General features: G+C 34.2%; 1 protein-coding gene and 1 long non-coding RNA gene across 6 annotated transcripts in view; one reads left to right on the forward strand and one right to left on the reverse strand.

Annotated features, from left to right (window-relative positions):
- The window catches only part of LOC138315025 (zinc finger CCCH domain-containing protein 10-like), a 133,829-nt gene that overhangs the window by 47,087 nt on the left and 61,724 nt on the right, over positions 1-25,018 (reverse strand). For all 3 annotated transcript variants that reach the window (XM_069255743.1, XM_069255741.1, XM_069255744.1), the window contains one exon: positions 7,301-7,360. The gene's annotated coding sequence lies outside the window, so the exon portion shown is untranslated. The remainder of the gene's footprint in view (positions 1-7,300; positions 7,361-25,018) is intronic.
- Positions 7,963-22,827, forward strand: LOC138315026 (uncharacterized). Of its 3 annotated transcripts, none has more exons than XR_011207450.1 (4): positions 7,963-8,816; positions 10,040-10,127; positions 14,016-14,096; positions 14,497-15,083. It is a non-coding gene; the product is annotated as an uncharacterized lncRNA (long non-coding RNA). The 3 variants fall into 3 exon arrangements; XR_011207451.1 differs by lacking the exon at positions 7,963-8,816 and adding an exon at positions 21,515-22,827 and having other exon boundaries at positions 8,823-10,127; positions 14,497-14,581; XR_011207449.1 differs by lacking the exon at positions 7,963-8,816 and having other exon boundaries at positions 8,823-10,127.

Raw genomic sequence — 25,018 nt, forward strand, 5'->3', positions numbered from 1 at the left:
CTCTGACTCGCACAACAACTCTGCCATAAACAATAATAAGGCAAAATGGCAGCTGAAGTTTAAAATTTTTCCAAACTATTTCACTATAATTTAGGTTGTGAAACCTGCCAAAGCTTATCTAATGTGAAGTGGCATGTGGTCCAATTGTTGAGGTCAGGAAAAAGATGATAAAAGACGGCAGTGTTCTACCACCGTGGATAGATCTACTTCCTGTAAAGATCTGTAACAGCTAAAGTCTTCTCAGGTTCCTTCAGACCCTTAACATGAAGAATACTTAACAGATTAATTACTGTAATTTCTCAACATTCAATGTCCATGTGTGCCACAGACTCTGGGAAACTTGAAGCCAACTCAAAGGTTAAATGAAGGTATAATAATATCAGAAGTGTTTCTATTAGGATTTGTACCTTAAAAACTAAAATACTATATGCCAAACTACCCCTAACTTGTAGATTTGTAGAATAACAAATATTCTAACCCAGTATGCCTATAAAAGTAAAGGAATGTTATCAAAAAAGAAAACTGGGACAAAAACAGGGAAAACCCTAGGTATGTTTAACCCTTAGGCTGCCACAGGGCCGACTTTGGCCTATCTGACTTTTACATTGACTGCCATAGGGCCGATCTGGGCCGACCTGCTTTTTAACGAATTTTGACGAATTTACCATTGTTAACGACGTCATTAATGTATGTGTGCTGTCCCTGCACTGACATGAGAAATGCTGGAAAATTGCATATGTGATGACACAGTTTTAAAGTTACCTTACTCCCAAACCGTTCAACTTATTTTCACGAAACTTTGTGTATATGTTAGGCTAGTGTCATAGTTGTAACTTTTGCTATCCGGAACCTTCTATTTTTGGTATTTGATCTGTTACTATGAAAACAAAAATAACAAATTACAGTTTATTGTAACTCCAAAACGGTTCAACTTAAATGCACGAACATGTTTATATACTGTGTATATAAAGTTAAAATTTTGGGGGTGCATGTAAAGTTTCACGATTTACTGTTTGGAACATATTTGCGGGGACTTATCTTTACGAATCATCTATGTAACATTTGAAAGCGTCATTCATAAGACATGCTATAATATGTGAAACCATAAGTTTGTTAATTTTTTCGAAGTAAAATAAATTTCGCAAATTTGGATCGGTCCGCGAGTTTAGCAAAATTAAAACCTTCGTGAATATTAGCGACTACATGTATACATTATATTAGACTAGTGCTAAAGTTTTGCTTTTTGCTATTAAACATTTCCACAGATAATGTTTATGTAACATCGGAAACTTATTCAAAACGCTCAATTACAGATTACTTCCTTTTCTGAGTTTTAGCTCCCTTAATTGTTCGACTGATCTCCATATTATAGCAATGACATCTGATATCGACATAAAATGTAGTCTATATCTAATAGCATTACTAATTTGGCAACATCCATTTTGTTAGAAAGAAATAAAGAGTAAAGACATGATTAAGCATAGTTTTTAGCAAATTACTAGATATGATATTCGCATGTCACCTTATATTGATTGGTCCCGTTTACGTACATTACCTAGCAGAGTTATTTTAGGTAAAAACATTGTAACCCAGATTTCGTTTGAAGATGTGTTGTTACAGCACATTAAAAGTGTGATGAAAATGTTGATTATTAAACCTATATATACATACATGTATATTAAGGAAATAAGGGATGTGCTTGACGGTTGAGGAAGGGGGGGGGGGTTACTTTTATTTTTTTTTTATTGCGGATCCCATTTCGAATTAGAATTTTGAAACATTTTGGCTTTTTCCGTGTTTAATGAACATAGATTCTTTGCATTTTTTTCCTAACCAAGTAAATATAAGCCTATATTCGTAACCTAACATGTACTCATATTGGAATTTTAAAAGAAGTGCATCATCCGTCGAACATTGTTCAGTCCGAAAACCTTAACAATTTTAACCAATATCTGCCACCATATTTCACATTTCACATAAAGCGAAACAAAATTTGTTTTAAATAATCTTAAGTTGATTCCAACCAAGTGTTGTTATTGGTAGGGTCAGTCAAGTCCGCTATGCAGAGGGAGTATGCGACACACTCGGGCTACAAAATGGGACATATTATTTTTGTAACATTGGCGTGCGATGTTGTCGTCTTGTCATTTTGTCACATTGACAGGTTACTTTTGTCGTGTTGTCGCATTGGCAGAAATGATACACCATAGTAGTTAGTGACAAGAAGTTATGAAAGTGATACAGAGAACCAACGATTTCTTGTCAAGTGAATTTATAACTATTTAAATACTAAGCACATGTTGTATTATCGTTCAATGTCAAATTTCCACTGCGCGGAAAAAAATTGATGAATATTAACACTTTTTGTAAGTTTGATGGCAGCGTAAACTTTTTCAATGCAAACATGTTATTTACCAATAAGCTGAGCTACTAGATAATTATGTCAGCTTTCCATAGAGGTATGACATGTTATGTGGAATGCGCAATGTGTCTTTATTCAATCGTTTTAATTGACGCAGGTACCATCTTTTAAGACTCTTGACACCGACGTTGTGGTGAGATGATATCTGTATGCAAAACTGTTGACGTCATTTAAGCATTGAACGTCTTTCAGTTGGCATTCATAGCCAATATGAATGCAAACTGGACAGAGGCAAATTCCATGAAGCTTCATGTTGAATTTGCCTCTGTCCAGTTTGCATTCATATTGGCTATGAATGACAAATGAAAGACATTCAATGCTTATATTTACATTTGGTTACAATTTTATGACGAAATCCCAAGGAATTTTGCATCTACAGAGGACTCCACATAATCGAATAACGGTTATTCAAATATATTTCGGTTATTTGCATAAAATTCTGCGGTCCCGATTTTTTCCTTCTTTATCTTTGTTTTTCAACTCCGTGTATTTGCATAGACTTTTACATGACCTCCGGTTATTTGAATAAAATATTTGGGAAATTCTAAAAATAAAATCGAATATTTTTCAATGTTGCAATATATTTTTAGCGAAATTCGCCGATATGTTTCAAGATACTTCGCTTTTACTAGAAATCATCCTGGTAACAGATTAACGTTATAGTATGGCTTGTTATTTTATGCATGAATCTGCAAAGGTATTCGACGCTGTTACGATTTACATCAGCAGCGGTTGATCATAACTTTAGTATATTCACTGACTCAAACATCTAATTAAAGCATTTGCATTTTCAAATATGTTTATTTATTAACGTAACGTACCTTAGTTCGCGATCGGTTGGAGAAACCATGCTTCCTTACAACAATCGCCATTCATGAGTAGTCTCGTTCAACCATAGTCTTGTTGACTACGACAGACATGTGCGTATCAAGCGTCTCGTTGAACGAGACATAAAAGCATGCAAAGTCGGCGTGCAATGACTACCGCAAGTTTCGTACAGTATGTAAGCTTAGGATACAAAAGATACTTGCTACGTTGTTTCATTGCTACTTGAATATGCATTAATTTCTGAAATGTTATCAAGCTATTCACCGTATAGATCAACAATACAGGGAAAATTCTCAAAACACATTTAGGTCGAGTGAACGCATGGCTTCATCACCTGCCGCCATTTTCGAATTCATATACACATGTTAAAAACAACACTACTAGTTGATCGGCACTTTGAAGTTTAATCACGATCGTAAGTTCATTTTGCCAGGCAAATGTACGTAAATTTGTTTATTATTTAGGTTCAGAATTGTAGACACAAATCCAATCCTGTTTAGTAGAATCTAATTGCATTTGATATCGATCGTTTAGCTGTTTCTCAAATATTCACGTGTCGATCTAACGTAAACAAGAATCTAATATTGGAATATTTTTTGTTATTAAACAATTAAAATCGATTTACAGCTTCGAAAATAATTACTTGTTGTTCGTTTTAAGTGTAAAAAATTTACGTATTTATCAAAAAAACGAAACGATATCTATTTGCCTATTCACATACATATGTGTGGGGTCAAACGGAGGTGCAAAATGTCATCTCCGCCTATTCGAATACTCCGGTTATTTGCATATTTTCTTCTGGAAAATGACCTATGCAAATAAGCGGAATCCTCTGTATAATGAATAATCATTCGTTATCGTCATGGATAGAACAGCCATTTGAACAGCCGTCTTCCGTGATCACTGGCACGACAATTGTGACGTCACAATGATAATTACGTCATGATAAGCGCTTGAAGTTCATTGTCTATATGACTGCCAACTGCGCTCGGTAAGGTTACATAGTGGGACTGCATTGAAAATGTAAATATAGATAAATGACGTCATAATGGGAGGTTTGAAATGCCAGCAGAAATCGTGGCAATTCTGAAAATGAGAGAAATTCTGTGGCAGCGAAATGGTTAACATAAAACAGTTTCACATGGAAAGAAACAGTTTCTTGTTAAAATAGCAAAGCAAGTGGCAAAACTACCGAAGCTGGTATTTATAACTGATGTGATAAAACTAAGTAAAACAGAGATATTTTAGGTAACAAATGGTATGAGCAACACTAGGAATAATAGTTGTACATGTATTTAGTTAGAATTAAACTGGCAATACCACACAAAGAGCAATTAAACTAATATATGAATATTGGTTTTAAAATTTATGTAGACGAAAAGATAGATTATTGCATTAGTTCATCAGACCTTATGATACAAATCTTGTTTTTATCCATACAAATATATCCTAATGCCTACACTTGTATCCAGATTATGTGGGTTTAATGACCAGGAAACTAGATGTTTTATTGTTGTTTATGATACCTCAATGATTTTAAGATTTAGCCGAGTGTTGGCACTTACAAGATAATAGGTGTAAAGACATAATAGCCACCAAATTGTCTACACATTAGCAGGTTCTATACAGGAATCATACTTACGGTAAGTGGTGATTACCAACAACAGATTCAAATCAAGACTAAACAATTTCACTAGATGAATGCCATTTTATACAGAAGGCGATGATGATGTTAGGGTGGAGTATAATTTGGTGTATAATCGTACAGCTGATGGAGGTAAGATACAGCAGAGATTGGTAACATACCAACCCTCAGATGATACATCTATAATTAGTACCAGGAGTTGAGTAACAGTAAAACATAGGATTGTCACATTAGCTGTTATATCACTTAATACCATTAAATAACTGATATATAGATAACATCACCACACTTAATAGTCATAGAGCATCTCTAAGGCCTGACAAACGTTTGTACACAGATACCTTACAGCTGGTATTGATCTCAGAAACATGTTGATGATCGGATGGTTCTTTGATATGGACAATATCATCAACATTGTTTCAAGCTCAGATCAGTAGCGACATTTTGTTTTTTGTGTGTTATTAGCAGGACTGAGTAAACAACCAATCAACACCTGTCAGAAATATCCCATCATTGTCAGAGTCCATGGTGTAACGACATAGTCATGATAATCAGGCTCATTAGTATATATCTATATATGTCAACCACATCAGGTCTGCAATACCTGGTATAAATCATCCGTCTGGTACAAGTCACCTATACACAGAGTAACAATACTAACAGACCAATTAACACAGACAAAAACTCAATTTCAGGTTTCTAGATAAACATAAGGTGGTCAAAACTTCAATGACAAAAGGTGGCAAAAACATCTTTCTGGACAATAAAAAATAACTTCATTGGTCAAAACAAGTGACCAAATAGTTACATGTAAACAAAAGACAAATAGTGGAGAAAACAGTTTCTTTGGCAAAAAAAGGGGAAAAACAAAAAATGGAAAAACATTTTTCTTGATAAAAGGTGGCCAAAGTGGTTTCATTGGTGAAAGAAGGTCAAAACAGTTTCATTGGCAACAGAAGGTCAAACAGTTTCATTGACAAAAGAAGGTCAAAACAGTTTCATTGGCAAAAGAAGGTCAAAGCAATTTCATTGGCAAAAGAAGGTCAAAACGGTTTCATTGGCAAAAGAAGGTCAAAACAGTTTCATTGGCAAAAGGTAGCCAAAACAATTTTGCTTAATTGACAAACGATGGCCAAAGCAGTTTCCTTAACCAAAATAAGTGGTCAAAGTAATTACCTTGATGAAAGATGATTGGCCATAGTAATTTTATTGACAAAGGACAATCCAAACATTTCAATGAAGATAACTACAAAACAGTTTTATTGCAAAAACCATGATTCAAACAATTCCTGCAACAAATGATAACAAGAATTCAGTTCAATGGACAAAAAGTTCCTCAATTTCCATGCCGAAAACTCCAGTTATGACTTAATTATAGGGATAAAGGATAACTTAATTTATTCTGTTGACAAACATGAACTTACATGTCTGATGTATAAAGGATTGTCCACATTGTGACAGTGCCATGGTTACAGATGGGATGAAATGCTAACATAATGAGAGAGGTAATAATTATCAGTTGGCTATTAAAAAGGACCATTAATGTAAAGGACAGGCAGAATGATGTAATGAAGCAGTAAATCAGCGGAATCATTTCTCCATACAAAATCAATAAAGTTAATAAAAACCTTGATTATTATGTAAATACCAAACACTCAAAAACAGAATGATGCTCATTTTCAATATCCAAGTTTACATAAAAAATGCAAGAGTCCAATTATGCAGTTTTTGTAAGCATTGTATGCCGTTTATTTCAACTGAACCCACAAGCCGGAGCTTTAATTATGTTACCATGACAACATCTATTGTCAGTATTATATAAAAGTAATTTATTCATAAATATTTATAGCAGCTGTAAAACAGAAATCAATTTCACATTTCTGAAAATACAACTTTGGAGGAAGTTGATTAGAATTTTAAAAGTTTACCAGCGACTGGATTATGTAAGTGGAAAGTTGACAATGTATGGCTGTGTATGATATATGAATCAAGATACAATTTAAATCAGGTAAAGTCTCATGTTTCAGTGCCTTCATCAAACCCAGGCTGACAGGACACATAAGGGTAGGTGACAGTATGATAGATGGATCGGAAATCATCATGGTAATATTTCTTGGAAAAGAAGTGCAGTACCAAAGACAACTGAATCAAGAATTCAAAACGGAATCCTTAAGAATACTGAGCATTTGTGGTTTATGGAAGTTTTGGACTTTACAGTCACCTGGATTCCACCAGCACCTTTACACAACATATGCCAGTCGTTATCCATTTAGCATTTGCAGATGGTGAAATTCAAAATCGGAAGCAAAGTCACCTGACTTGGGCAATGCCACCCAATTCATGTAGCAGGCATATAAAACCTTTCCCTATAAAACTGACATCAAAATGTGAAAATGAAAACTTACCTTGGTTCTCCATCTGTTCATTTATCATTTGTTCTTCTCCAACAGAAGGGTTGTCTAATCCTGAAAAGACAGAAGATGAACAATAGATCAGCCTTAAAGATGCTCCACCGCTGACAAATGGTATTTTTACACCATCAAAAACAGGAGCAGACGATTTTGTATTTTTCTTCAGTTAAAAAAGTTACTTACTTTACACCATTACCACCATTGAAAAGTTTGAGCTTCTAATTTTACTTCAAGTTAAAAATAAGAAAAATAATTAATTGCATCCCGAAAAAATTCCGTGGCACTATATCTTATATAGAATGGAGTAATGATTGCGCATGTACCAAAGGCAAAACAAATTATTTTATGTTAGTTTTTGTGTTAATTAGGCATATATATACACGATTAAACACCAATTATTGTTCTAATGATGAATATCATTTATGCTCTGTCGGCGGTGGAGCATCTTTAATATAACATAAAATGCAAGTATTATAATAAACCCTTTAATAAATGAAATATCTATAGTTTAATATTATACTGCAGAAAGAAATCAACTGGAAATAGTTTTATAAGCAACACATATGCTCTACAGTGGAATCAGAGAACAATTCTACATGATATACCCAAATGATTATCCTGTACAAAAACATAATCTTTTCACTACAAACTCTAATGCAACACTGACATCATAGAGTTCCATGTTACAAACATCACAGTGACAGGGATGCCTTAGTAGTATCTATAGTCTGGCAATTAATTCAGTAACACAACTCTTGTTTCAGGCAAACATTTAAATGATCATGAGTGAGGATTACAACTAGTGCTTGTTGGTAATGTGTAGATACATCAATGTTCCCTGGGAGTTCCCTGTGATTTAAGTTGACAGACATATTGACTCGGCTTGAAGGCTACTGAGAACACTAAATTGACTTGCCATTCTGTAAAAACTCCAGAGAAGAGTACCATAGTACAGCTCTTAAGTAACATCAAGTGTGATAAAGTGCAGAGAAAAGGAAAGTATAGCCAGCTAGGGAAAGGCATGTTGTGCATTTATTCTAATTAGATTATTTGTTAATCAACCAACCAGAAACAGTTAGGAAGTGAGAAGATGAGGGTGTTGAAAAGCATCAGTTGTAGTGTTAAAACATGTGTATATATGTAATATAATTATGATGGTGACGGAGAATCGAGTCAGCCTTGTGTATCTTAGACATCTACAATACAATGTCATCCATTCTTGTTTGACATAGACAATATTTTCAAATAATTCTGTTTAACCCCAACAACAATGTGATTTAGGTTTGATGACAGGATCTATTTGAAAAATAGCAAATTGACCTTTGATCAGAATAAAATATGAAAATTAAGTTTCATTGCTTCTTCAGGTTTCAGAACAAACCAGTAAACATTCAAACCATACAAATGGACACTTAAATTGTATCTCTTTCTTAAAACTGTTTTGGAAGGATATGCTGCATCAATATTATCCAAAATGAAATAACAACACATCAGATAAGAGATTGGCCAGGTAAGATGGTAAAGTATATTATTTGGAAAGTCTGGCAAAACCCAGAAAGTAATAACCAGGAATCAAGGCAATTCTGTGACATTTCCTGGAATTCCAATTGGTATGTCCAGACCTCCAGTAGAGAGAGAGGACATACACACAGACTGGAGTATGCTTCTCACAGCCAGGATCTTCCTTTCTCTGGTCTGATTGAAAAGTAAAAATCAATACAAAATCATTTAAGGGGGAGGTTTTTAAAATGTCACACAATCCCCTAACTTATTGTGTGTAAATGTCATACTGTATATGGGTACCGATAATAAGACATTCAAAGAATTAAAAAACAGTACTTTCTTGCTTAAAAATAAAATTTGCAATTTCAATCGTGAAACATTTGACCTTTTTGTTGTTTCTAAATTGTGAGAAGTGCATCGTGATATTGATTAATGGAATTTTATTGTCCTACAAGTGACTAAGATAGAGATTGTCAGTAGCTGAATGATAATACATACTACTCTGTACAGTCTTCAAATAGATGGACTGTCTATACTAAACCGATAACTTAATCATTCTCATATATAGTAGACCTGTGATAATCCCGAAAACTCACATTACAGTGGGAAATATCAGGAACAAACCTGATTATTGACTAAGTATTATAAACTGAGTCTGGCAGGCGGGAAAATTTACAATCCCAAAGGTTTGGGTGAAAAGTCGCAAGTGTTCAGAATTATAATTGAGGGCTCACTGTGTATATAGAAATATGTAAATTTTATTTTCCAATTTGTTATAATTAATCACCCATAAAAATACTCTAAAACCAAAGCCATAAAGGTATGTCAATGTGATTTACACCTGCAGTAGGGTCAACCAGACTTGATTTTCAATTATCTATATATGGCAAGATACATATTTTAATTGGTATGATAACGGGTTTTTTTTTTTTTTTTTTTTTTTCTCTCTCTTTTATCTGTCAAATTATAGCAATGAAAATGGGCCACCTAAATCCCACTCACTATGATCATGTTGGACTAAAACAAGGATGGGATTATACTGATGTCAGATTATTTAGATAGTTTTCATACCTGTATGATCATCTACCTGGTCTCTTTTATCTTAATTATATACAAACCTTCTCAGGTATGACTATGCAATTAGTGCTACTTAATAGATGGGACTTAACCAAGTAAAACAAAATTGTTTTCTCCAACACATGTTTCATCTGCACTTCTGTTTTCTCCCAGCAACTTTACGAGTACAGATCAGGCGAAGTTGTGTGACACGTCGTATACAAAGCAGGTTTGATGGCGGCCGGAGCATTGAAATTTTTCTGTAAGTTTTCTCTTTGAAAGATTCAAATGTTTTATTGTTTTGTAAAAGCGTAATTAATTCACAGAAAAGGGTTGCATAAAGGAAACTCCGGTTCTGAGATGTTAATCATGTGATATGTGTACTATTGAGACAATATTTTTGATCTAATGGATTATTTCAGGGAAATTATTCAACTTTGTGAATTAAGTTATAGGATTTATCAGATGTGAAAGCTACCTGTACAAATTGCATGTTGGTCAAATCAAGAGACAATCAATACATGTTGTAATGCTCAAAGTCTTATAGACAATGGCCAAATTTAATGGAAGAAGATATTGTGGAACCAAAGAAAAAGTTTAAAGCATATGTGTCATTATACTCCAAACCAAAGGGGCTTTTGATAGGAAATTTAATGTTTGTGTGATAACAATAGCCCTACCTGACACGACACACCACACATAACTTATTGATGCTTTGTTCCAGGAAATATTACCTATTACCATGAATGTTTGATGTTTATGGGTAGGCTCTCCAAAAGGTACTGTCGTAGTTAGATAGGGTCCTGGTTTATTTATCAGACCTTATAATGTTCCATCACATACACAACCAAAATGAAACTTAACATAAACAATCTGAAGTACATGTACAATGTACTTCAATTTTTGTTGAAATCTAAACTAATTCTGTATTGATATTTTAAGGAAATTATTGAAGTCTTGTGATATTTCATAAAAAAAATTGGTATGGTGGCCGATGCAATTGGGTTGAATCATTTAAAAAAAAAAAAAGGATAATGATTTCAGTTTTAATATTGGTTCAAAATAGATATTTGTTAGACCTATTTGAAAAGAATAAAGTCTTTCAATCAGTCATTTTGACCAAACAGAAAACATTTGAATTGATCATTACTGCTAACCAAAATTTGAATATTTGTACATAGCACAACTCTATAGCAAAACTTCTTGCCCATATATCAATTTAGTAAATTTAAGTTTGCATCCTAAAACATATGTAAGTCTAATGGCCTGGAAACGACTGAACCACTGCCATATACCTTTCAAATGTTAAATCATATGCTGTACTCATCACTTCACAATAGTATATAAAGTCATGCCAGTTTTAACCATATACATGTCTTGTTCAAAAATAAAATCAGTAAAATGTATCATGAAATGGAGGCAATTTGCATAAATGGTTATATGGATCTGAGAGTTGCTCAAATCCTGGCTGGCCACCACACGAAATTGTCATTGGTTCAGCTGGTATCAACACTTTTATTGACACATTGCAGATCAATGTCTAGAAATTAAGACGAGCACTTGGGTCAGGAAATGTATTTTCAAACCAAATTACTTTGATCTTGGTTTCGCCAATTTCATTTCCGACGAGGAAGAAACATACAGTGGGCTTTTCATCGAGCTGTGAATGTCAATTAAGAACTCCATTGAAAATCCTCAAGAAAAATGTGCATATTTTTTGTTGGCACTAAGCTGACAATTGGACGTGAAAGATTTTAATATGGGACTGTTCAGAGCATCATTGCATAATTAATGGCAGCTCTGGGCAGTGATTACAAAAAGGATTTGGTAGTGTTTTTTAATTTGCCTCACAAATCACAAAGTAAATGGGTACAATCTACAAGATTAATTATTTGTGGCACACTGCACGTCGATCATTACCCTCGCTAAGAAAGCTTCAAAATAATCATTATATTCCAATTTAATGCTCTCGTTGATTTAATAATTTATTGCCATTTCCTTCAAGATTTGAAAAAAAATTCAATTCATGTTTCACCTCGAATATGACAATTTTTATGACGATTAGTTAGAGATGATAGATTCTAACGCAGCTAATGTTAATCCCTGGTTCTGGAATTCCTACAATCTCACATCCAAAGGTGAAGCAGACCTCTCACTAGGGTCATCCATCAATTTAACACATGAGAATTATCAAACTGCATAGAGTCAGAATATAATATGAAATCGCTCTATCAATCCCATTAGTGACCAAGATCACATTTAGCCCCCACACAATGTCTCCCATGATTCCCAGTAACGACACTCATATATAAATTCGTTTTTGTATCAAATTCTCCTGCATCATGCAATGATGAATATTGTGCATTAGGAAGTCTTGGATAGAAACTAGAAAAAATATCACTTCAATGTTCAAACATGGATATATCATATATAATTTCTATTTTTTGTCAGTAGAGTTACGTTAACGTTTTAGTGCAAAATATAGAAGGTTGTGGCATCGAAATTTGGTACTTCAGATGCGTGTATCTCTCCTAAATCACGACAAGCACAGCTGGTAATAGGATGTGGCGCATCTTTAATGTCACGTACCACAAGAAAGTGTATGATTACACTTGGTGTGTCATATAAATATTGGTGTCTTATTTCAGGTTATGATAATGCATTCTGCTGGTAAATATATACATTATATCCATTTGGTGTTAGGGACTTACAGTCTGTAGTTGTGATATAACCATGAAGTGGGTTTTGCCATCATCTGATAGAAGTTTGACTTGGATGATGGAGTAACCATTCACCACCTACAATTCCCCCTCTAGTCCGACCTGAAATCACTCAATGTTCTAACCTTTACCTGTTTTTAGTTTGTTATTTCAGTATATAGCAATGACTCGTTGTATTACAAGCATAAAGATCTTCAATACCAGCTGTTAGTAAACTATGGACATTTCTAAATGAGTTTAATTCCATCTTTTTTCACAACATTTATTACACCTCTCCATGGGGTTTTGTCAAGCCGTAATGGACATGTTAATTGAGCTTGGTTTGAAATTTTACTGCAAGAGCCTCGTTCAAATCATGCACAGTCAAATGCATTGTTATTGGCTTCTTTGTATTTTGAACATTCCATAAACATCTAGCTTTAACATGCCAACTGCAAGGTCAAACAGAAAAGGATATGTGAGGTTTAATGCACAGAACACATAAACAAAACACTACAATTTTATTTGTCAATGCCTTATAAGATGTTGTCATACGCAGCGTAAATCTCTAAAGCATTAAACTACAGAGATATTAATTCAGAATTTACTGATAAAATACAAATGTTTATTGTAACTCACAACTGCCTTTCACTAAGAGAGTTTGGGTACCTCCTTCTTGTTTATATCACCAACACCTACATTTATATAACCCACCCCTGGAACTATAAGGATACAATTGCACTTCCATCTTGGCAAATCAGATACTTTAATTTTAAGTTGTAATAACATGTTTCGCAATTGTTTTAAAATAAACTATTCTAAAATTAATCAAACTGATATTGGTGCAAAGATGTAATACACATCTAAACACTTAATACCTAAGCTAGAATCTAAAACAACTGTTATTGTGATGTCCTCGGTCTCCATGGTGATGCCATCTTTGTCATTGTTAATTGTCTGCACATGATTTGATTCCTTTAATTTGGTTTTTTTATTCCATACACCAAGGAACATGTATTTTGACTATGGGAGCGTTTGATCTGTCTCATTCATTAATATTGACTGCTGTAATAAGTCTCATCATCCAGTACTCCATGTTTGTACATATATTAATTAATCGTGGAATATCTAAAGCTTTATGTTAGATACCTAAATTTGATATCAAATCTCAGAATTTAAATGTTTTTTATAGCTTATTTCAAATAAACCCTTATCTATACAGCAAACAAAACAGATTTTTCACATACTATATTATGACTGCAGACAGGGTATTGTCTTTTAAAAATTAATGTTTATGGTGAATTTGACCTTTGACCCTAAGCTGTCCAATATTCCACACCAGAGCACATTTCTCCTATACAACAGGCTGTAAGTGTCTGTACCAAGTGTGTTGGAAATAAATGACTAAAAAATTTGTTTTCACTGAGAATTGAATTTTCTATTCGAAATAGAAGAACGACCTAGACCTTTGACCTTTGGCAATGCTGAGCAGCTCTGCACGGACCAATGGATTGATTAGAAAATGACTCCAGGTAACAGAGTTTCCAAACTGAATGTGATGATAATTTAGCATTTCAGGTGACATAAAAAACTATCACTTTGATTTAAGATATAAGGATTATGAATTTAGATAAACACTTTAGATATTGTTTCTGATACCTTAAACCGTGAAAGATGGAAGTTTCAAAAAAGGTTTGAATCAATAACAAGCAAAAAAGAAAACTCATGACAGAGGTGATCAAACATCTACCACAGATCCAAGCCAAAATTCTCTGATGTCTCTGATTTCAGAACTTAGAAATTGTCTGAAGTGAGAATTTGACTTAAACCTATCAATACATTGAAAACCAGACTTTTCGAATTGTGTCTGATAAATACCTAGCCGAGTGAGGTAAATAGTTTTGTCTTCATTATTGATTTGGTGATTTACAGGGCGAGTGTGTCGGGGTGCAGTCCTCCCTCTACAATAAATGTGTGTATCTGCTTCAGCGCGTGTACTTTGAGGAGACAACAAATGGTTTGTAGGCCATACATTACAACAGCACCTAAAGTTTAACCTCAGAGGTCACAAATCCAGCTTGTATGCACTGAATCAGATCACATAGACAGATCTATGGGGTTCCGGCCAGAAAATACAAAATTGATTCCATTTTACTTAAACAATTATATAAGTCTTTCGGATGAATAAAGTTTTACTCATTATTAGAAAGAAAAAGAAAAGAGAAAAAAATTGATCTTACCTGCATATTATACCAAATGTATATGCATACACTGTATTCTAAGATATTAAGTTTGTTAAAAAAATGTCTTAAAATTATATCCATGTTTTGGCCAAAAATTAAAAGAATTAATTTTAAAACATGCTTTAGTTATGTTTTACTGTATGTGACATACTTTCACCATAATTAAGCGTTTGTGTTTGCTTGGTATTTGTGTTCTTAGTAACATTTTAAATAAGTTTTTCTGTGTGATCAAATTTTCGGTTTGAAATCTTCACAAAAATTTTGTATTGATCTTACTGTCATCGTTACAGAAAACTTCATTGAGAATTTCTATGAGGCTGAGCAAGAGAAATGTTCTGACAACACGATGTCACTAGTTGTGCAGATTTTGTTAACAGTTGTAAACCCCCTACAGTGCACAAGTCATACATTTTTATTTGTATAAACTGCCATCAACATATTTTTTTTATCTCAGACATGTGTGAATCTATCTCTTGAATTTAAAGTCCAATAAATGAATCACTATTTTCTTATTTTTTTATATAACATTAGAATTCCTTACAGAATGGTCATGGTCAATGACATATTAGGAATCTAAGTATGCTCTTTGATAATCTACTGGTATTTGCTGTCACACCATTAGTCCAATGAATTTTCCATGGAATCTTTAGAACACTGTTACCCTCAATACTGATGTTATTTGTAGCTTATTTTTGGGATAATATTTTGTTTCATGGTCATTTAGGAATGTGCCAGAAATTCACATTATACACAGTGTGTTTTTGAACTTACAATACAGAGGTGGCTGGCTAGAAGTATACTATATGTGGAGTACTAGTTAACCTGGCTCAGCAACATGGCCATTAAAAAAAAGCTCTAGGAAGATCTTCTTTTGAAAACTTTAAACGACCATTAATTCATCGATCAACCCGAGATGCTCTGTACTTCTTGTAATTCTCTAGGTCCAAACTATGAGATATGCTGCACCAAATGCATGTGCGATGGAATATGTGATGATGAGCGACAAGTATGGTGTAAATGACAGTATGTGCAGTGTACAGATCTGTGTCTGTGACAAAGAGCGACACTCGTCAGTAGATCTAGCACCGTATACGTTATAAAACACATCAAAAGTGTCACAATGCATCAACATTATACACTAAAAAGCAGACAAATGATGGGTGAAGAGACTGAAATCTCGCCACGATTCTCATTTTCAAAGCCTAGATGTCTGACAATTGAAATTATAGAATTTCATAATTATGTTAATCAACGGATTTAATTTGACAAAATATGATTTATGTTGAAACCATTTAGAAGAATGTTGAATGTAAAATGAACAAAGGACAGCATTAAATGCCAAACTACAATGAAAGTTGTCCATCTTCAAAACTTTAACACTATTGTATGCATTGGCTTTAAATGTCACTACAAACCTTCGGATTTGTTTTTAAAAGAACTTGCAATGTTTTCGAACAGTTCCAAAACTTGTTAAGAACATGTGAAGAAATGTTTTTTGGGGCTGAAATACATAAAAATACCTCTAGAACAGTTCAAAATCTCTAGAACAGTTAAAGATCTTTAGAACGAAAGACTGATCGAGAACAGTTCAAGACAAGAAACTTATAATGGACATACAGAGCGTCTGTTCCTATTTCAGAGCTTCATAAAGTTTGAATACCTGTTCTATATAAGCAAAATTATTAGTCATCTTTTACATACAATACAATCTTGATCTCCTCTAATAGACTTTGAAAATGCTTCCACAAGCATATTTCTGCATTGAATCATTTCAAACCTTCCACACTTGTTGTGTGGTGTCAAATTACTTGGATTTTCTGAAGTCCTTGTTATAAAGTGATTTTACAGTGCTACAATAACTAGAGAGGGTATATGTGACTCCAAATTTAATCACAATTACCTAACATTATATTGACCTGTAGTTGATAGAAATCACTGAACCATTGTGTTCAGTGTTGGGTAGCCATCACTGTTCAGTGGCGGGTATTACCAGCGACAACATCAGTAGCCTGAATTCAACCTCGTCCATGATACATTGTCAAATACAACATTAAACTTGTAATAAATGAGCACAACAGCTCAACTGATCCTACCAGTCGGAGAGAAAACATCAAACCCGAAAAAATATTTCATATGGGTATATCATGACAAAAACTTTCCTATAGTGTGATAAACGGAATCGTTAATTTTGGTACCGAGACCAAAACTGGTCACAGTCACAAGACGCTTTTAGCGTAATGAGTAGAATTGTCAACCAGTTTATGCTGAGAATGAGAACGTCTGGTTACATCGATAGACTCAACGAACTGACATTACTAGTAATGTCCGTATTTGGACATGTGTTAATTTGGAGAGATGATGTATGGCTGGACCAAGTCCCAACTGACCAGTACAGGATGGCAAGTCATGGTCAGAAAAGGTGGCTGGGACTATTAGACTGGACAGTGAAGATCAAGAGAACCATAACTACTGATAGGAATGAACTGGTACAAGTTATTGCCTGCAAGAAATGGTTATTTATGTCACAGAAGTAAATTAACCCAATATGACCTCTGACCTCTCTCCTATACACAATATATTTATCTTGGTTTGGTAAAAAAAATAAAACAAATGTTACCACAGTTTTTTTTATATATATATTCTGCACAAATAAAATCGACAATTTTTTTATTTATTGCAATACCTTTCTCCCTGTTTCAATCAAAATTAAAAAAAAACAGTAATAAAAATCATTTCTGTTTGCATGTGACCATGACAATCAGATTTATTTGTTTCTATTGTAAACTATGTAAGACCAACTAAACATTATTTTTTGTATAAAGCATGATATTTTCATGGATTTATGTATTACAGCTTGCATCACAAAGACTTTATTTCCAGTCAAGTTTCATAATGACATCTCCCCCCCCCACTAACAATACACAGTAGAAATAGTTGAAGAAAGGAAATATCTTATTGATTTGCCATATTAACCTTGCTAGAGACACACAAAACCCAATCCATATCACCTGAAATCAGGTAAACAACTTTAAAGACTCCACAAAGATATCTCCTTAGATGTTAGAACATTAGACAAATAAATCAGCCAAGGTCCCGATTTTATTGCAGGTTATTTTTGTTTGGCACGAGTTGTCCAATTTTATTTAAAATCTTTCTTTTTCAAAGTTCATTTTGCTTTGTCTTTTCGACACAAGAACATTTAATATTTAATTTCATTTCGGGAAAATAATGGAAACTCTTTTTATTCTTTAACATTATTTTTCTATTTAGAGCACATACAATATCTGTGACCTTGACCTTCAGGAGGTCATAACTACATGTCAAGATCAAAGGGGCTATTTAGTCATTGGCTGCTTTAATTAAATATATTACTCTCAACTTTACTTTAAATACAAATAAGTTGATGTGATTTCTGAAAATTATCCTTTATAACAGTGACATCATTTATACATCCCCTGTGTGTCCCCCACATATATGATATGGGGTTTCCATGGCGATTGACAGGTTATTAATTAATGGGTTAACTATGATAGAGATTGTCTCCCCCTCACTCTGCCCTGTCAGTAGTTATCAATGTCACCAGTACATATTATACACTGTAGCCTGATGTGATGACATTACTAGAGAGATTGGCCAAATTTATCATATGATATAATTATCTCCAAACAGCATGCTTCTCCTCTACAGCAGTGTACTTTTGTATACAAGCCTTGTTAGCTAAAGTCAACGTAAAACTCAATATAAAAATAAAATTCCTAAGGATGTCCGAGTCAAATAATTTTCACCAAAATGATATCATTGGAATCAGATCAGTGACATTCTTTAAAGATTATGGTTTTTAATGTTATTTTGAAATCCCTATCTGTATCTGCTGGATTATTGTCTGTTAGATCTGATTGGTCGCAGCTTGTGCAGCATCAGTACAGTGATGGTGGGCATGTAGACTGTAAAGGAGACTGTAGCAGTACATCAATACTGGGTACACAGATAGCAGACATCAACACTTCTCTAGGATTTAATTCTCAAAATCTCATAATTTATAGCATTTGCCAATTTATACTCACTCATAGGAAGAGTGTCTCTCAAAAATCATTACAGATTGGCAAAGAAATATGATTCAATTAACAGAAAGAATGGGACCAGCACTAATTCATCTTATCTGGTACTGCTTGATAACCCAGATATAAAAATATATATGTATCAATAAAATTCTCTGAAATGATATAGATCAGTCTAAAATTATGAGATCTAATTGTTTTGTGATAAAAGAATATCTATCTGACCTTGTGACCTTGATTAAATCAGGTTAAGATCATTTTTATTCCTGCACGCTACTATATTATATATCTCATAAGATATTGTATAATGATAAAATATTTGTAAAAGATTTCAGCCTTTGTAATTCCTAATTAGGGTCAAGTTTCAACAAACTCCTAAGCCTTCATCCCATCATGCCAAATATCAAGTCTGGTTTTATGGTTATTGAAAAAAATTTTCTGTAGCATAAATTGTATTAACAATGCTAGACAAAAGCTGAATAAGGCCAAATATATCTCTGGGGTGTTATAACATTATCTCCACGGAAAGACCTACATATCATATGTCTTAATGGAAAATTAAACAGAACTTCAAGTCATACCAAACGGCTATATATAAAACTAAAGTACTTCTAACATAGGACAGAATCAACCCACAAATTATCTTAACTTTCTTCAAACTGAAGAAAACAATAGTTCTGCAAATTACATTAATTTTCTTTTTACAGTACAAACAGCAATTGAACAAACAAGAAACCTTTGATTAAGCTACCTAATTCTATTGCCTAAGTATACTGCTTCCTAAACCGCATTGATTTCTTCCTTCATAGAATCTGTGGATTCAAAAATAAAGCACACATCTTTATTGGTAAACGATAAAAACACATTATACACAAAACAGCTGAGGGGAAAATTGTTCACTACGAGGGTTGTGGCAGCTTATGACGTTAACTAAATTGTAACTGCCCCCAGGGGGCGCTTATTAGCCGTTTGCCCTTTATGAATGAGATTGTTTATCTTACTGACGGGGGATGGCTCCCCTAAACTGCTTCAAGATATGTACCTGTCGAGAATCTGCATCATATAAAGTCTTTGATCTGGGTCCATCAGATGCTTGATACAGAAAAGGTCACAAGATATATATGCAATTATCCTGGCCAGTTGAATCATAAGGAAAATACCCTCAGCTATCAGTCTCTACAATAACATAATGGATAGTAATATTGTGGCTGTAGATAATTCCTTAGTTGGTTCAATACAAAGATGTGTATAAGAACACAAGGAATGCAGGTTTTTTTCTCTGAATCATTATGTGTATTTCAGGCAGTGTGGCTGGTAATAAGCCTTCTCTGTGGTATTTACTGGTATTTACCATTGTGTGCTATTTAACTCATTACAATTTGCCAGTGTAATGCATCAGTTTTGTACAGTGTGTGCACAGCATGATTGCTTTAGGTTTGTGTAAATGTCATATTGTCTATTACGAAATTAATCAATTGTGTAATATATGGTACACAACATAATTAACTGTATAGCCAACACTGGACTACATACTGATATGGGTTTTTTAAAGAAAACCTTGCAAAAACTGTGGGTCGAGGTAGTCCTCTGAATACATCTGTATAAGGATCTCTGGGATTCCTTAGACTGACTCACCGGAGCCCAGTCTGAATCCTTAAGTGTCTGTAATGAGGGCTAGCTACTAGCAAACTGCTTGGGACCTTGAAGAACCAAGCTAGAGACTCCATGGACAATTTAGGACAAAAGCAGACTACTTCATACAATAAGCCATAGTAAACTCTGAGATGTATTGGTTCACTAATGCAGTATCAATAAGCCATCCACACTTTATACATAATTAAAGCTTTATAGACAAATATCTGATCGTTTTCTGAAGGATTGAACTACCACAGCCATGCAGTGAAATAGTTTTGACTCATTTCAGTCCACACATGTAGCAGCTGTATCAGGTTACCTTGTGTTTTGTTGCCATGGTGAACATTTTGAAATATTAATTTGAAGCTATTCTGTAATATAATCTAGATTGTTAGCCAATGAACACAGAATGATAGCTGACAGTTGTAAATCATTATAAGAGCAGAATTATATTTACCTATAGATACATCAACCCCTGATCAGCCTCCCAGTGACAAGGCCCTTGTTTTATTCATGGTGTCATTTTACTGCTGGCAGAATGTTACATTGTGCAAAATGTCTGCTGAACAAAAGATTGTCAAACAAACCTCAGCTTATTGAAAATGTACAACTTGGATGTGTCTATCGCAGTGTGAATTATCCAATATCAAATACTGATATGTGATCTCCCTCAAGGTCATCCCTTCACTCTCAAGGTCGTCCCATCCCTTTTGATGTTTTTTGTACCAACATGTTCAATAAGGTTCCCCGACAATACAATTCTGTGATCAGTAACACTGTATACTCAACACATTCAATATATTTAACTCCCAGTTTGCATTACCCTGATGAAATCACAGAAATTGGCTGTGTTAAAACAGACTGATGGCCTCAGTCTTTCTTTAGATTAATTTAGAATTGGGGTGAGGGTCATTTCATTTTCTGACATGCCAGTTTGTCGATTGAATATCTATAAATAACAGTTGTATAAAACAGACATATGCTTTTTTTATTGGATTTCTTTACTATTGACAGAATCAAAAGGAAACATGAGATGACACTGATGATGTTAAATCGTAGGAGATCCAGTCTCCAGAGGCAGCAATGTGTTTCACTGTAAGTCGCGTCAACAAGCACAGAAACCGAGGACCAAAACAACCTCCAATCCTGTGACAGCCACTGGAGGAAAATCGCTGAGGACCAGATTTATTATGGGACATCGACTGTAGCTTAATTGACACCAGAAATATTAGTCATAGTGTTAATGTAAAGTCAAGTTCTCAGAAATCCTCGGGATGACACAATTCACAGTACATACTAACTGGTGATGTACATATTAAATTTTGTGTATGAGAATGTTTTATTATAAATATATATTCAAGAATGAAGAATAAATGATATGATTTACAAAAAGACATAATTTCAACAAGCAAACATTTCACGAAAATACATTTTACCCCTAATTACGATAAGAATTATGGAACCATGCCTGTTCATTATCACTGTTGATAAAGGGTTCCGTAGTTATATAACTAACTGTTTACTAGTTACTAATGTTTATCATTATTTAACCTATTCTTTAAAGGCGTAAGCTATGTATATCAGCTAGGATCCTAATGTGTGGACGAGTCTGATGTAAAATATAACTTCTTTTAACATCCTCTACTGTATACTAAACATTTACTGTGTCTAAGGTTGACAGCTGCTGTCAGATTGAAACTAGCAGATTAAAATACACTGTAGATAACGTCAACGTACTAACATTTATAAACCAACAACGCTAGGCACATTGATACGTAAGATGTTTGTGAGGAGCAAAAACTGAACATCAGATTGTCAAAACGGCCATCAACTGGATCCTTCATGCTGGGGTTTGTTTTCTTTCATAAAAAAACAAATTAGCACTTGAAATGTGTTAGTGTACGCTTATCTTGTCTATGTCAGATTCTGCCTGCAAATCATACCAGCTCCCTCCAACATGATACCTGCATGCAGCCACAGGTTTGAACAACTTCCACATGCACTCAGAGAAACAAATTGTGCAAAAAGACATGACTTTTGTTCTTTATCTTTCTCTTATTCTAGCCCTAGTTTGTCAATGAGAACATCTATTATTGAATAAATTACAGTCTGTTAATTCCATTGACTTATTTATATCACATTATAGTACACCCAAATGAAACGTCACATTTAAGGTAAATTAATATGGATGGTCTGATTCATCAAATATTCAGCACTGGATATTTCATAAAATCTAAAGTGCAATCTGATAACTGTGGATCCCCCTGCTGACCTAATATTTTCGTTATTGATTTTCCCTCCTGGTGCCCCTCCTTATCCTCACCAATGATATTTTCTGTCAAAGCGTCCCTCAACAGCCTGGTGACATCAAATTGTGTAATTTTTTCTCCCTGATGAATCTTAACACCTTGCCACATTATTTTGTAATTTTCCCTCTTGGTGACCCCATCCTTTTCCTTGCCCCATTATTTGGTAATAATTCCTTATAGTGCCCCATTAGCATCATATTGTGTAATTCTCCCTCCTTAAGCCATGTACCTTTAATCCTTAATAATTGCCACATTATTTTTGTAATTTTCCCTCTTGGTGCCCCCTCAATCCTCATTATGGTGTAATTCATTATCTGCACTCTGGATAGTGATGCCGCTGCATGCACATCCGTTTACAAGCATGTATTAATTATACATGTCCCTAAAAGGATTAACGGGTCATCAACATGTGTTCCATTCAATGATGACACACAGCGTTCTATGATTTAATATCCAGGGAGAAAAGCCGCCATGTTATTGATACCATGTCAAGTGTAGCACTTCCTGTTCCAACAAAATAGCAAATTTATATCCGCCATACAAATCTAAATCTCTGGATCGTTAGGAGTCAATCTGGCTCCACTACGATGTGTTACAGACAAGATGCAGGTGAAATCCTGTGTCTAATTGTCCACAGTAGGGACTACTATTGGTCAATAGGCCGTAACCATGCATGCAGAACTGACTGGTCAACTGCACTTAAAGGTCAATTAAATATTTATGTATCTGGTATTAATTAAAGATCTCACATCAAGACATGATAATCATAATTAATGATGAATCTCTTTTTTAACAGGCAGTGATGGAGTATCTTTTACAACAAGCACAGATTTAATAGTGCACCATTAATAGTAAATTATCACATCTTGTCAACAGCTGAAAGCCATTCCAGTACCATTTTTATTTGGTGGTCCTTGATTCTCTATATTTTTAAGAATTTCTACCACATATAAATATTATGTATATTATTTGTTAACAAGCTGCCATATATGTTTACTTAGATTGTAAATCTTGCTGTAGACTATTTTACCAACAACTTCTGTAGGAAATCAGAGATGCTTGGTGATTTCTCTTTTTCTGTGGTAGCCAAGGATAATGTAGGAAGGCCAAGCTAAAGCTTCTTACCACTGCTTTTCCTGAGTTTTTTTTTTAGCTGAGATCTGATTAGCCAATATCCGCACAAATCCCAAGTTGATAATCCAAACTTAATATTGCTTACTTCTGACAGTCAAAGAGTTTTCCAGAAGTTGAGTTTTGAGCTGATGCCAAAGTTGGCCCTTTGTATACCTATAGGAGCAGTCAATGGGACTCCCGGGGGCTGTGAAAGGGCTTTGTGTGTGACAATTTTGTACCTGTAAAGTCCATTCATATAGGATATTTTCCAGACAATGAGAACAGCTAATTTATGCCAATGGTGACCCTCGGTAACCCTTCTTACTTTTTAAAGTCAAGAAATTTTCTGGAAGCTAAAATTGTGTCTAATGAATGTAAATATTGACCTTATTAACTTTGTTGGATAATGTTTTTTCAGGAAGCTGAGAAAGGTGAACATGTAGAACACTGTTGGCCCTCTAACTTGCCTGATGTGGCTGTCAATTTGTGGATTTGGGAAAATGATATTTGGAGCGCAATATGGCAAAGTTAACCCCTAATTACCATGCCTTCTTCCCTTATGGAAAGCTGATCTAGAGTAATAGGCCAAAGTTAGCTATCATAGTATTAGCTGTTCAAGAGTATTGGATGTTCATATTGTACAGTAATTGTTGTTTCCAGTTTGGCACTTTATACCAGTGTTCACTTGTGAGGGATTTTTCTCACTGAAGTATGACACTGTATTGATTATAGCTTTGCTTTATATAGGCAAATGAGATTCTAAGGAAACAAGTTTTACCATCAATATACATGATACTTTCTATATACATATTTTTTGTATATTTTTGTATCAATTTAAATATTTATCAGTGATACATTTCTCCACTCTCCATGTATCCTGGTATGTTTCTGATATAGCTGGCACAGCCCACATCATCACAGAGTCTAAGGTTTATCACATATGTATCAGTCCTCCTGCAGACATGTCAGATAATCAAATTAGCTCCTAGGTATGGTGTGTGTCCAATCTTCAATGGACATAATACATATCTCAATCTCCTGCATAAATACATCACACAATCTTGTAACATTTGGTATACTTCACACCTACATATCA

Source organism: Argopecten irradians, chromosome 2 (genome assembly GCF_041381155.1).
Source record: "Argopecten irradians isolate NY chromosome 2, Ai_NY, whole genome shotgun sequence".
Classification (NCBI taxonomy): Eukaryota; Metazoa; Mollusca; class Bivalvia; order Pectinida; family Pectinidae; genus Argopecten; species Argopecten irradians.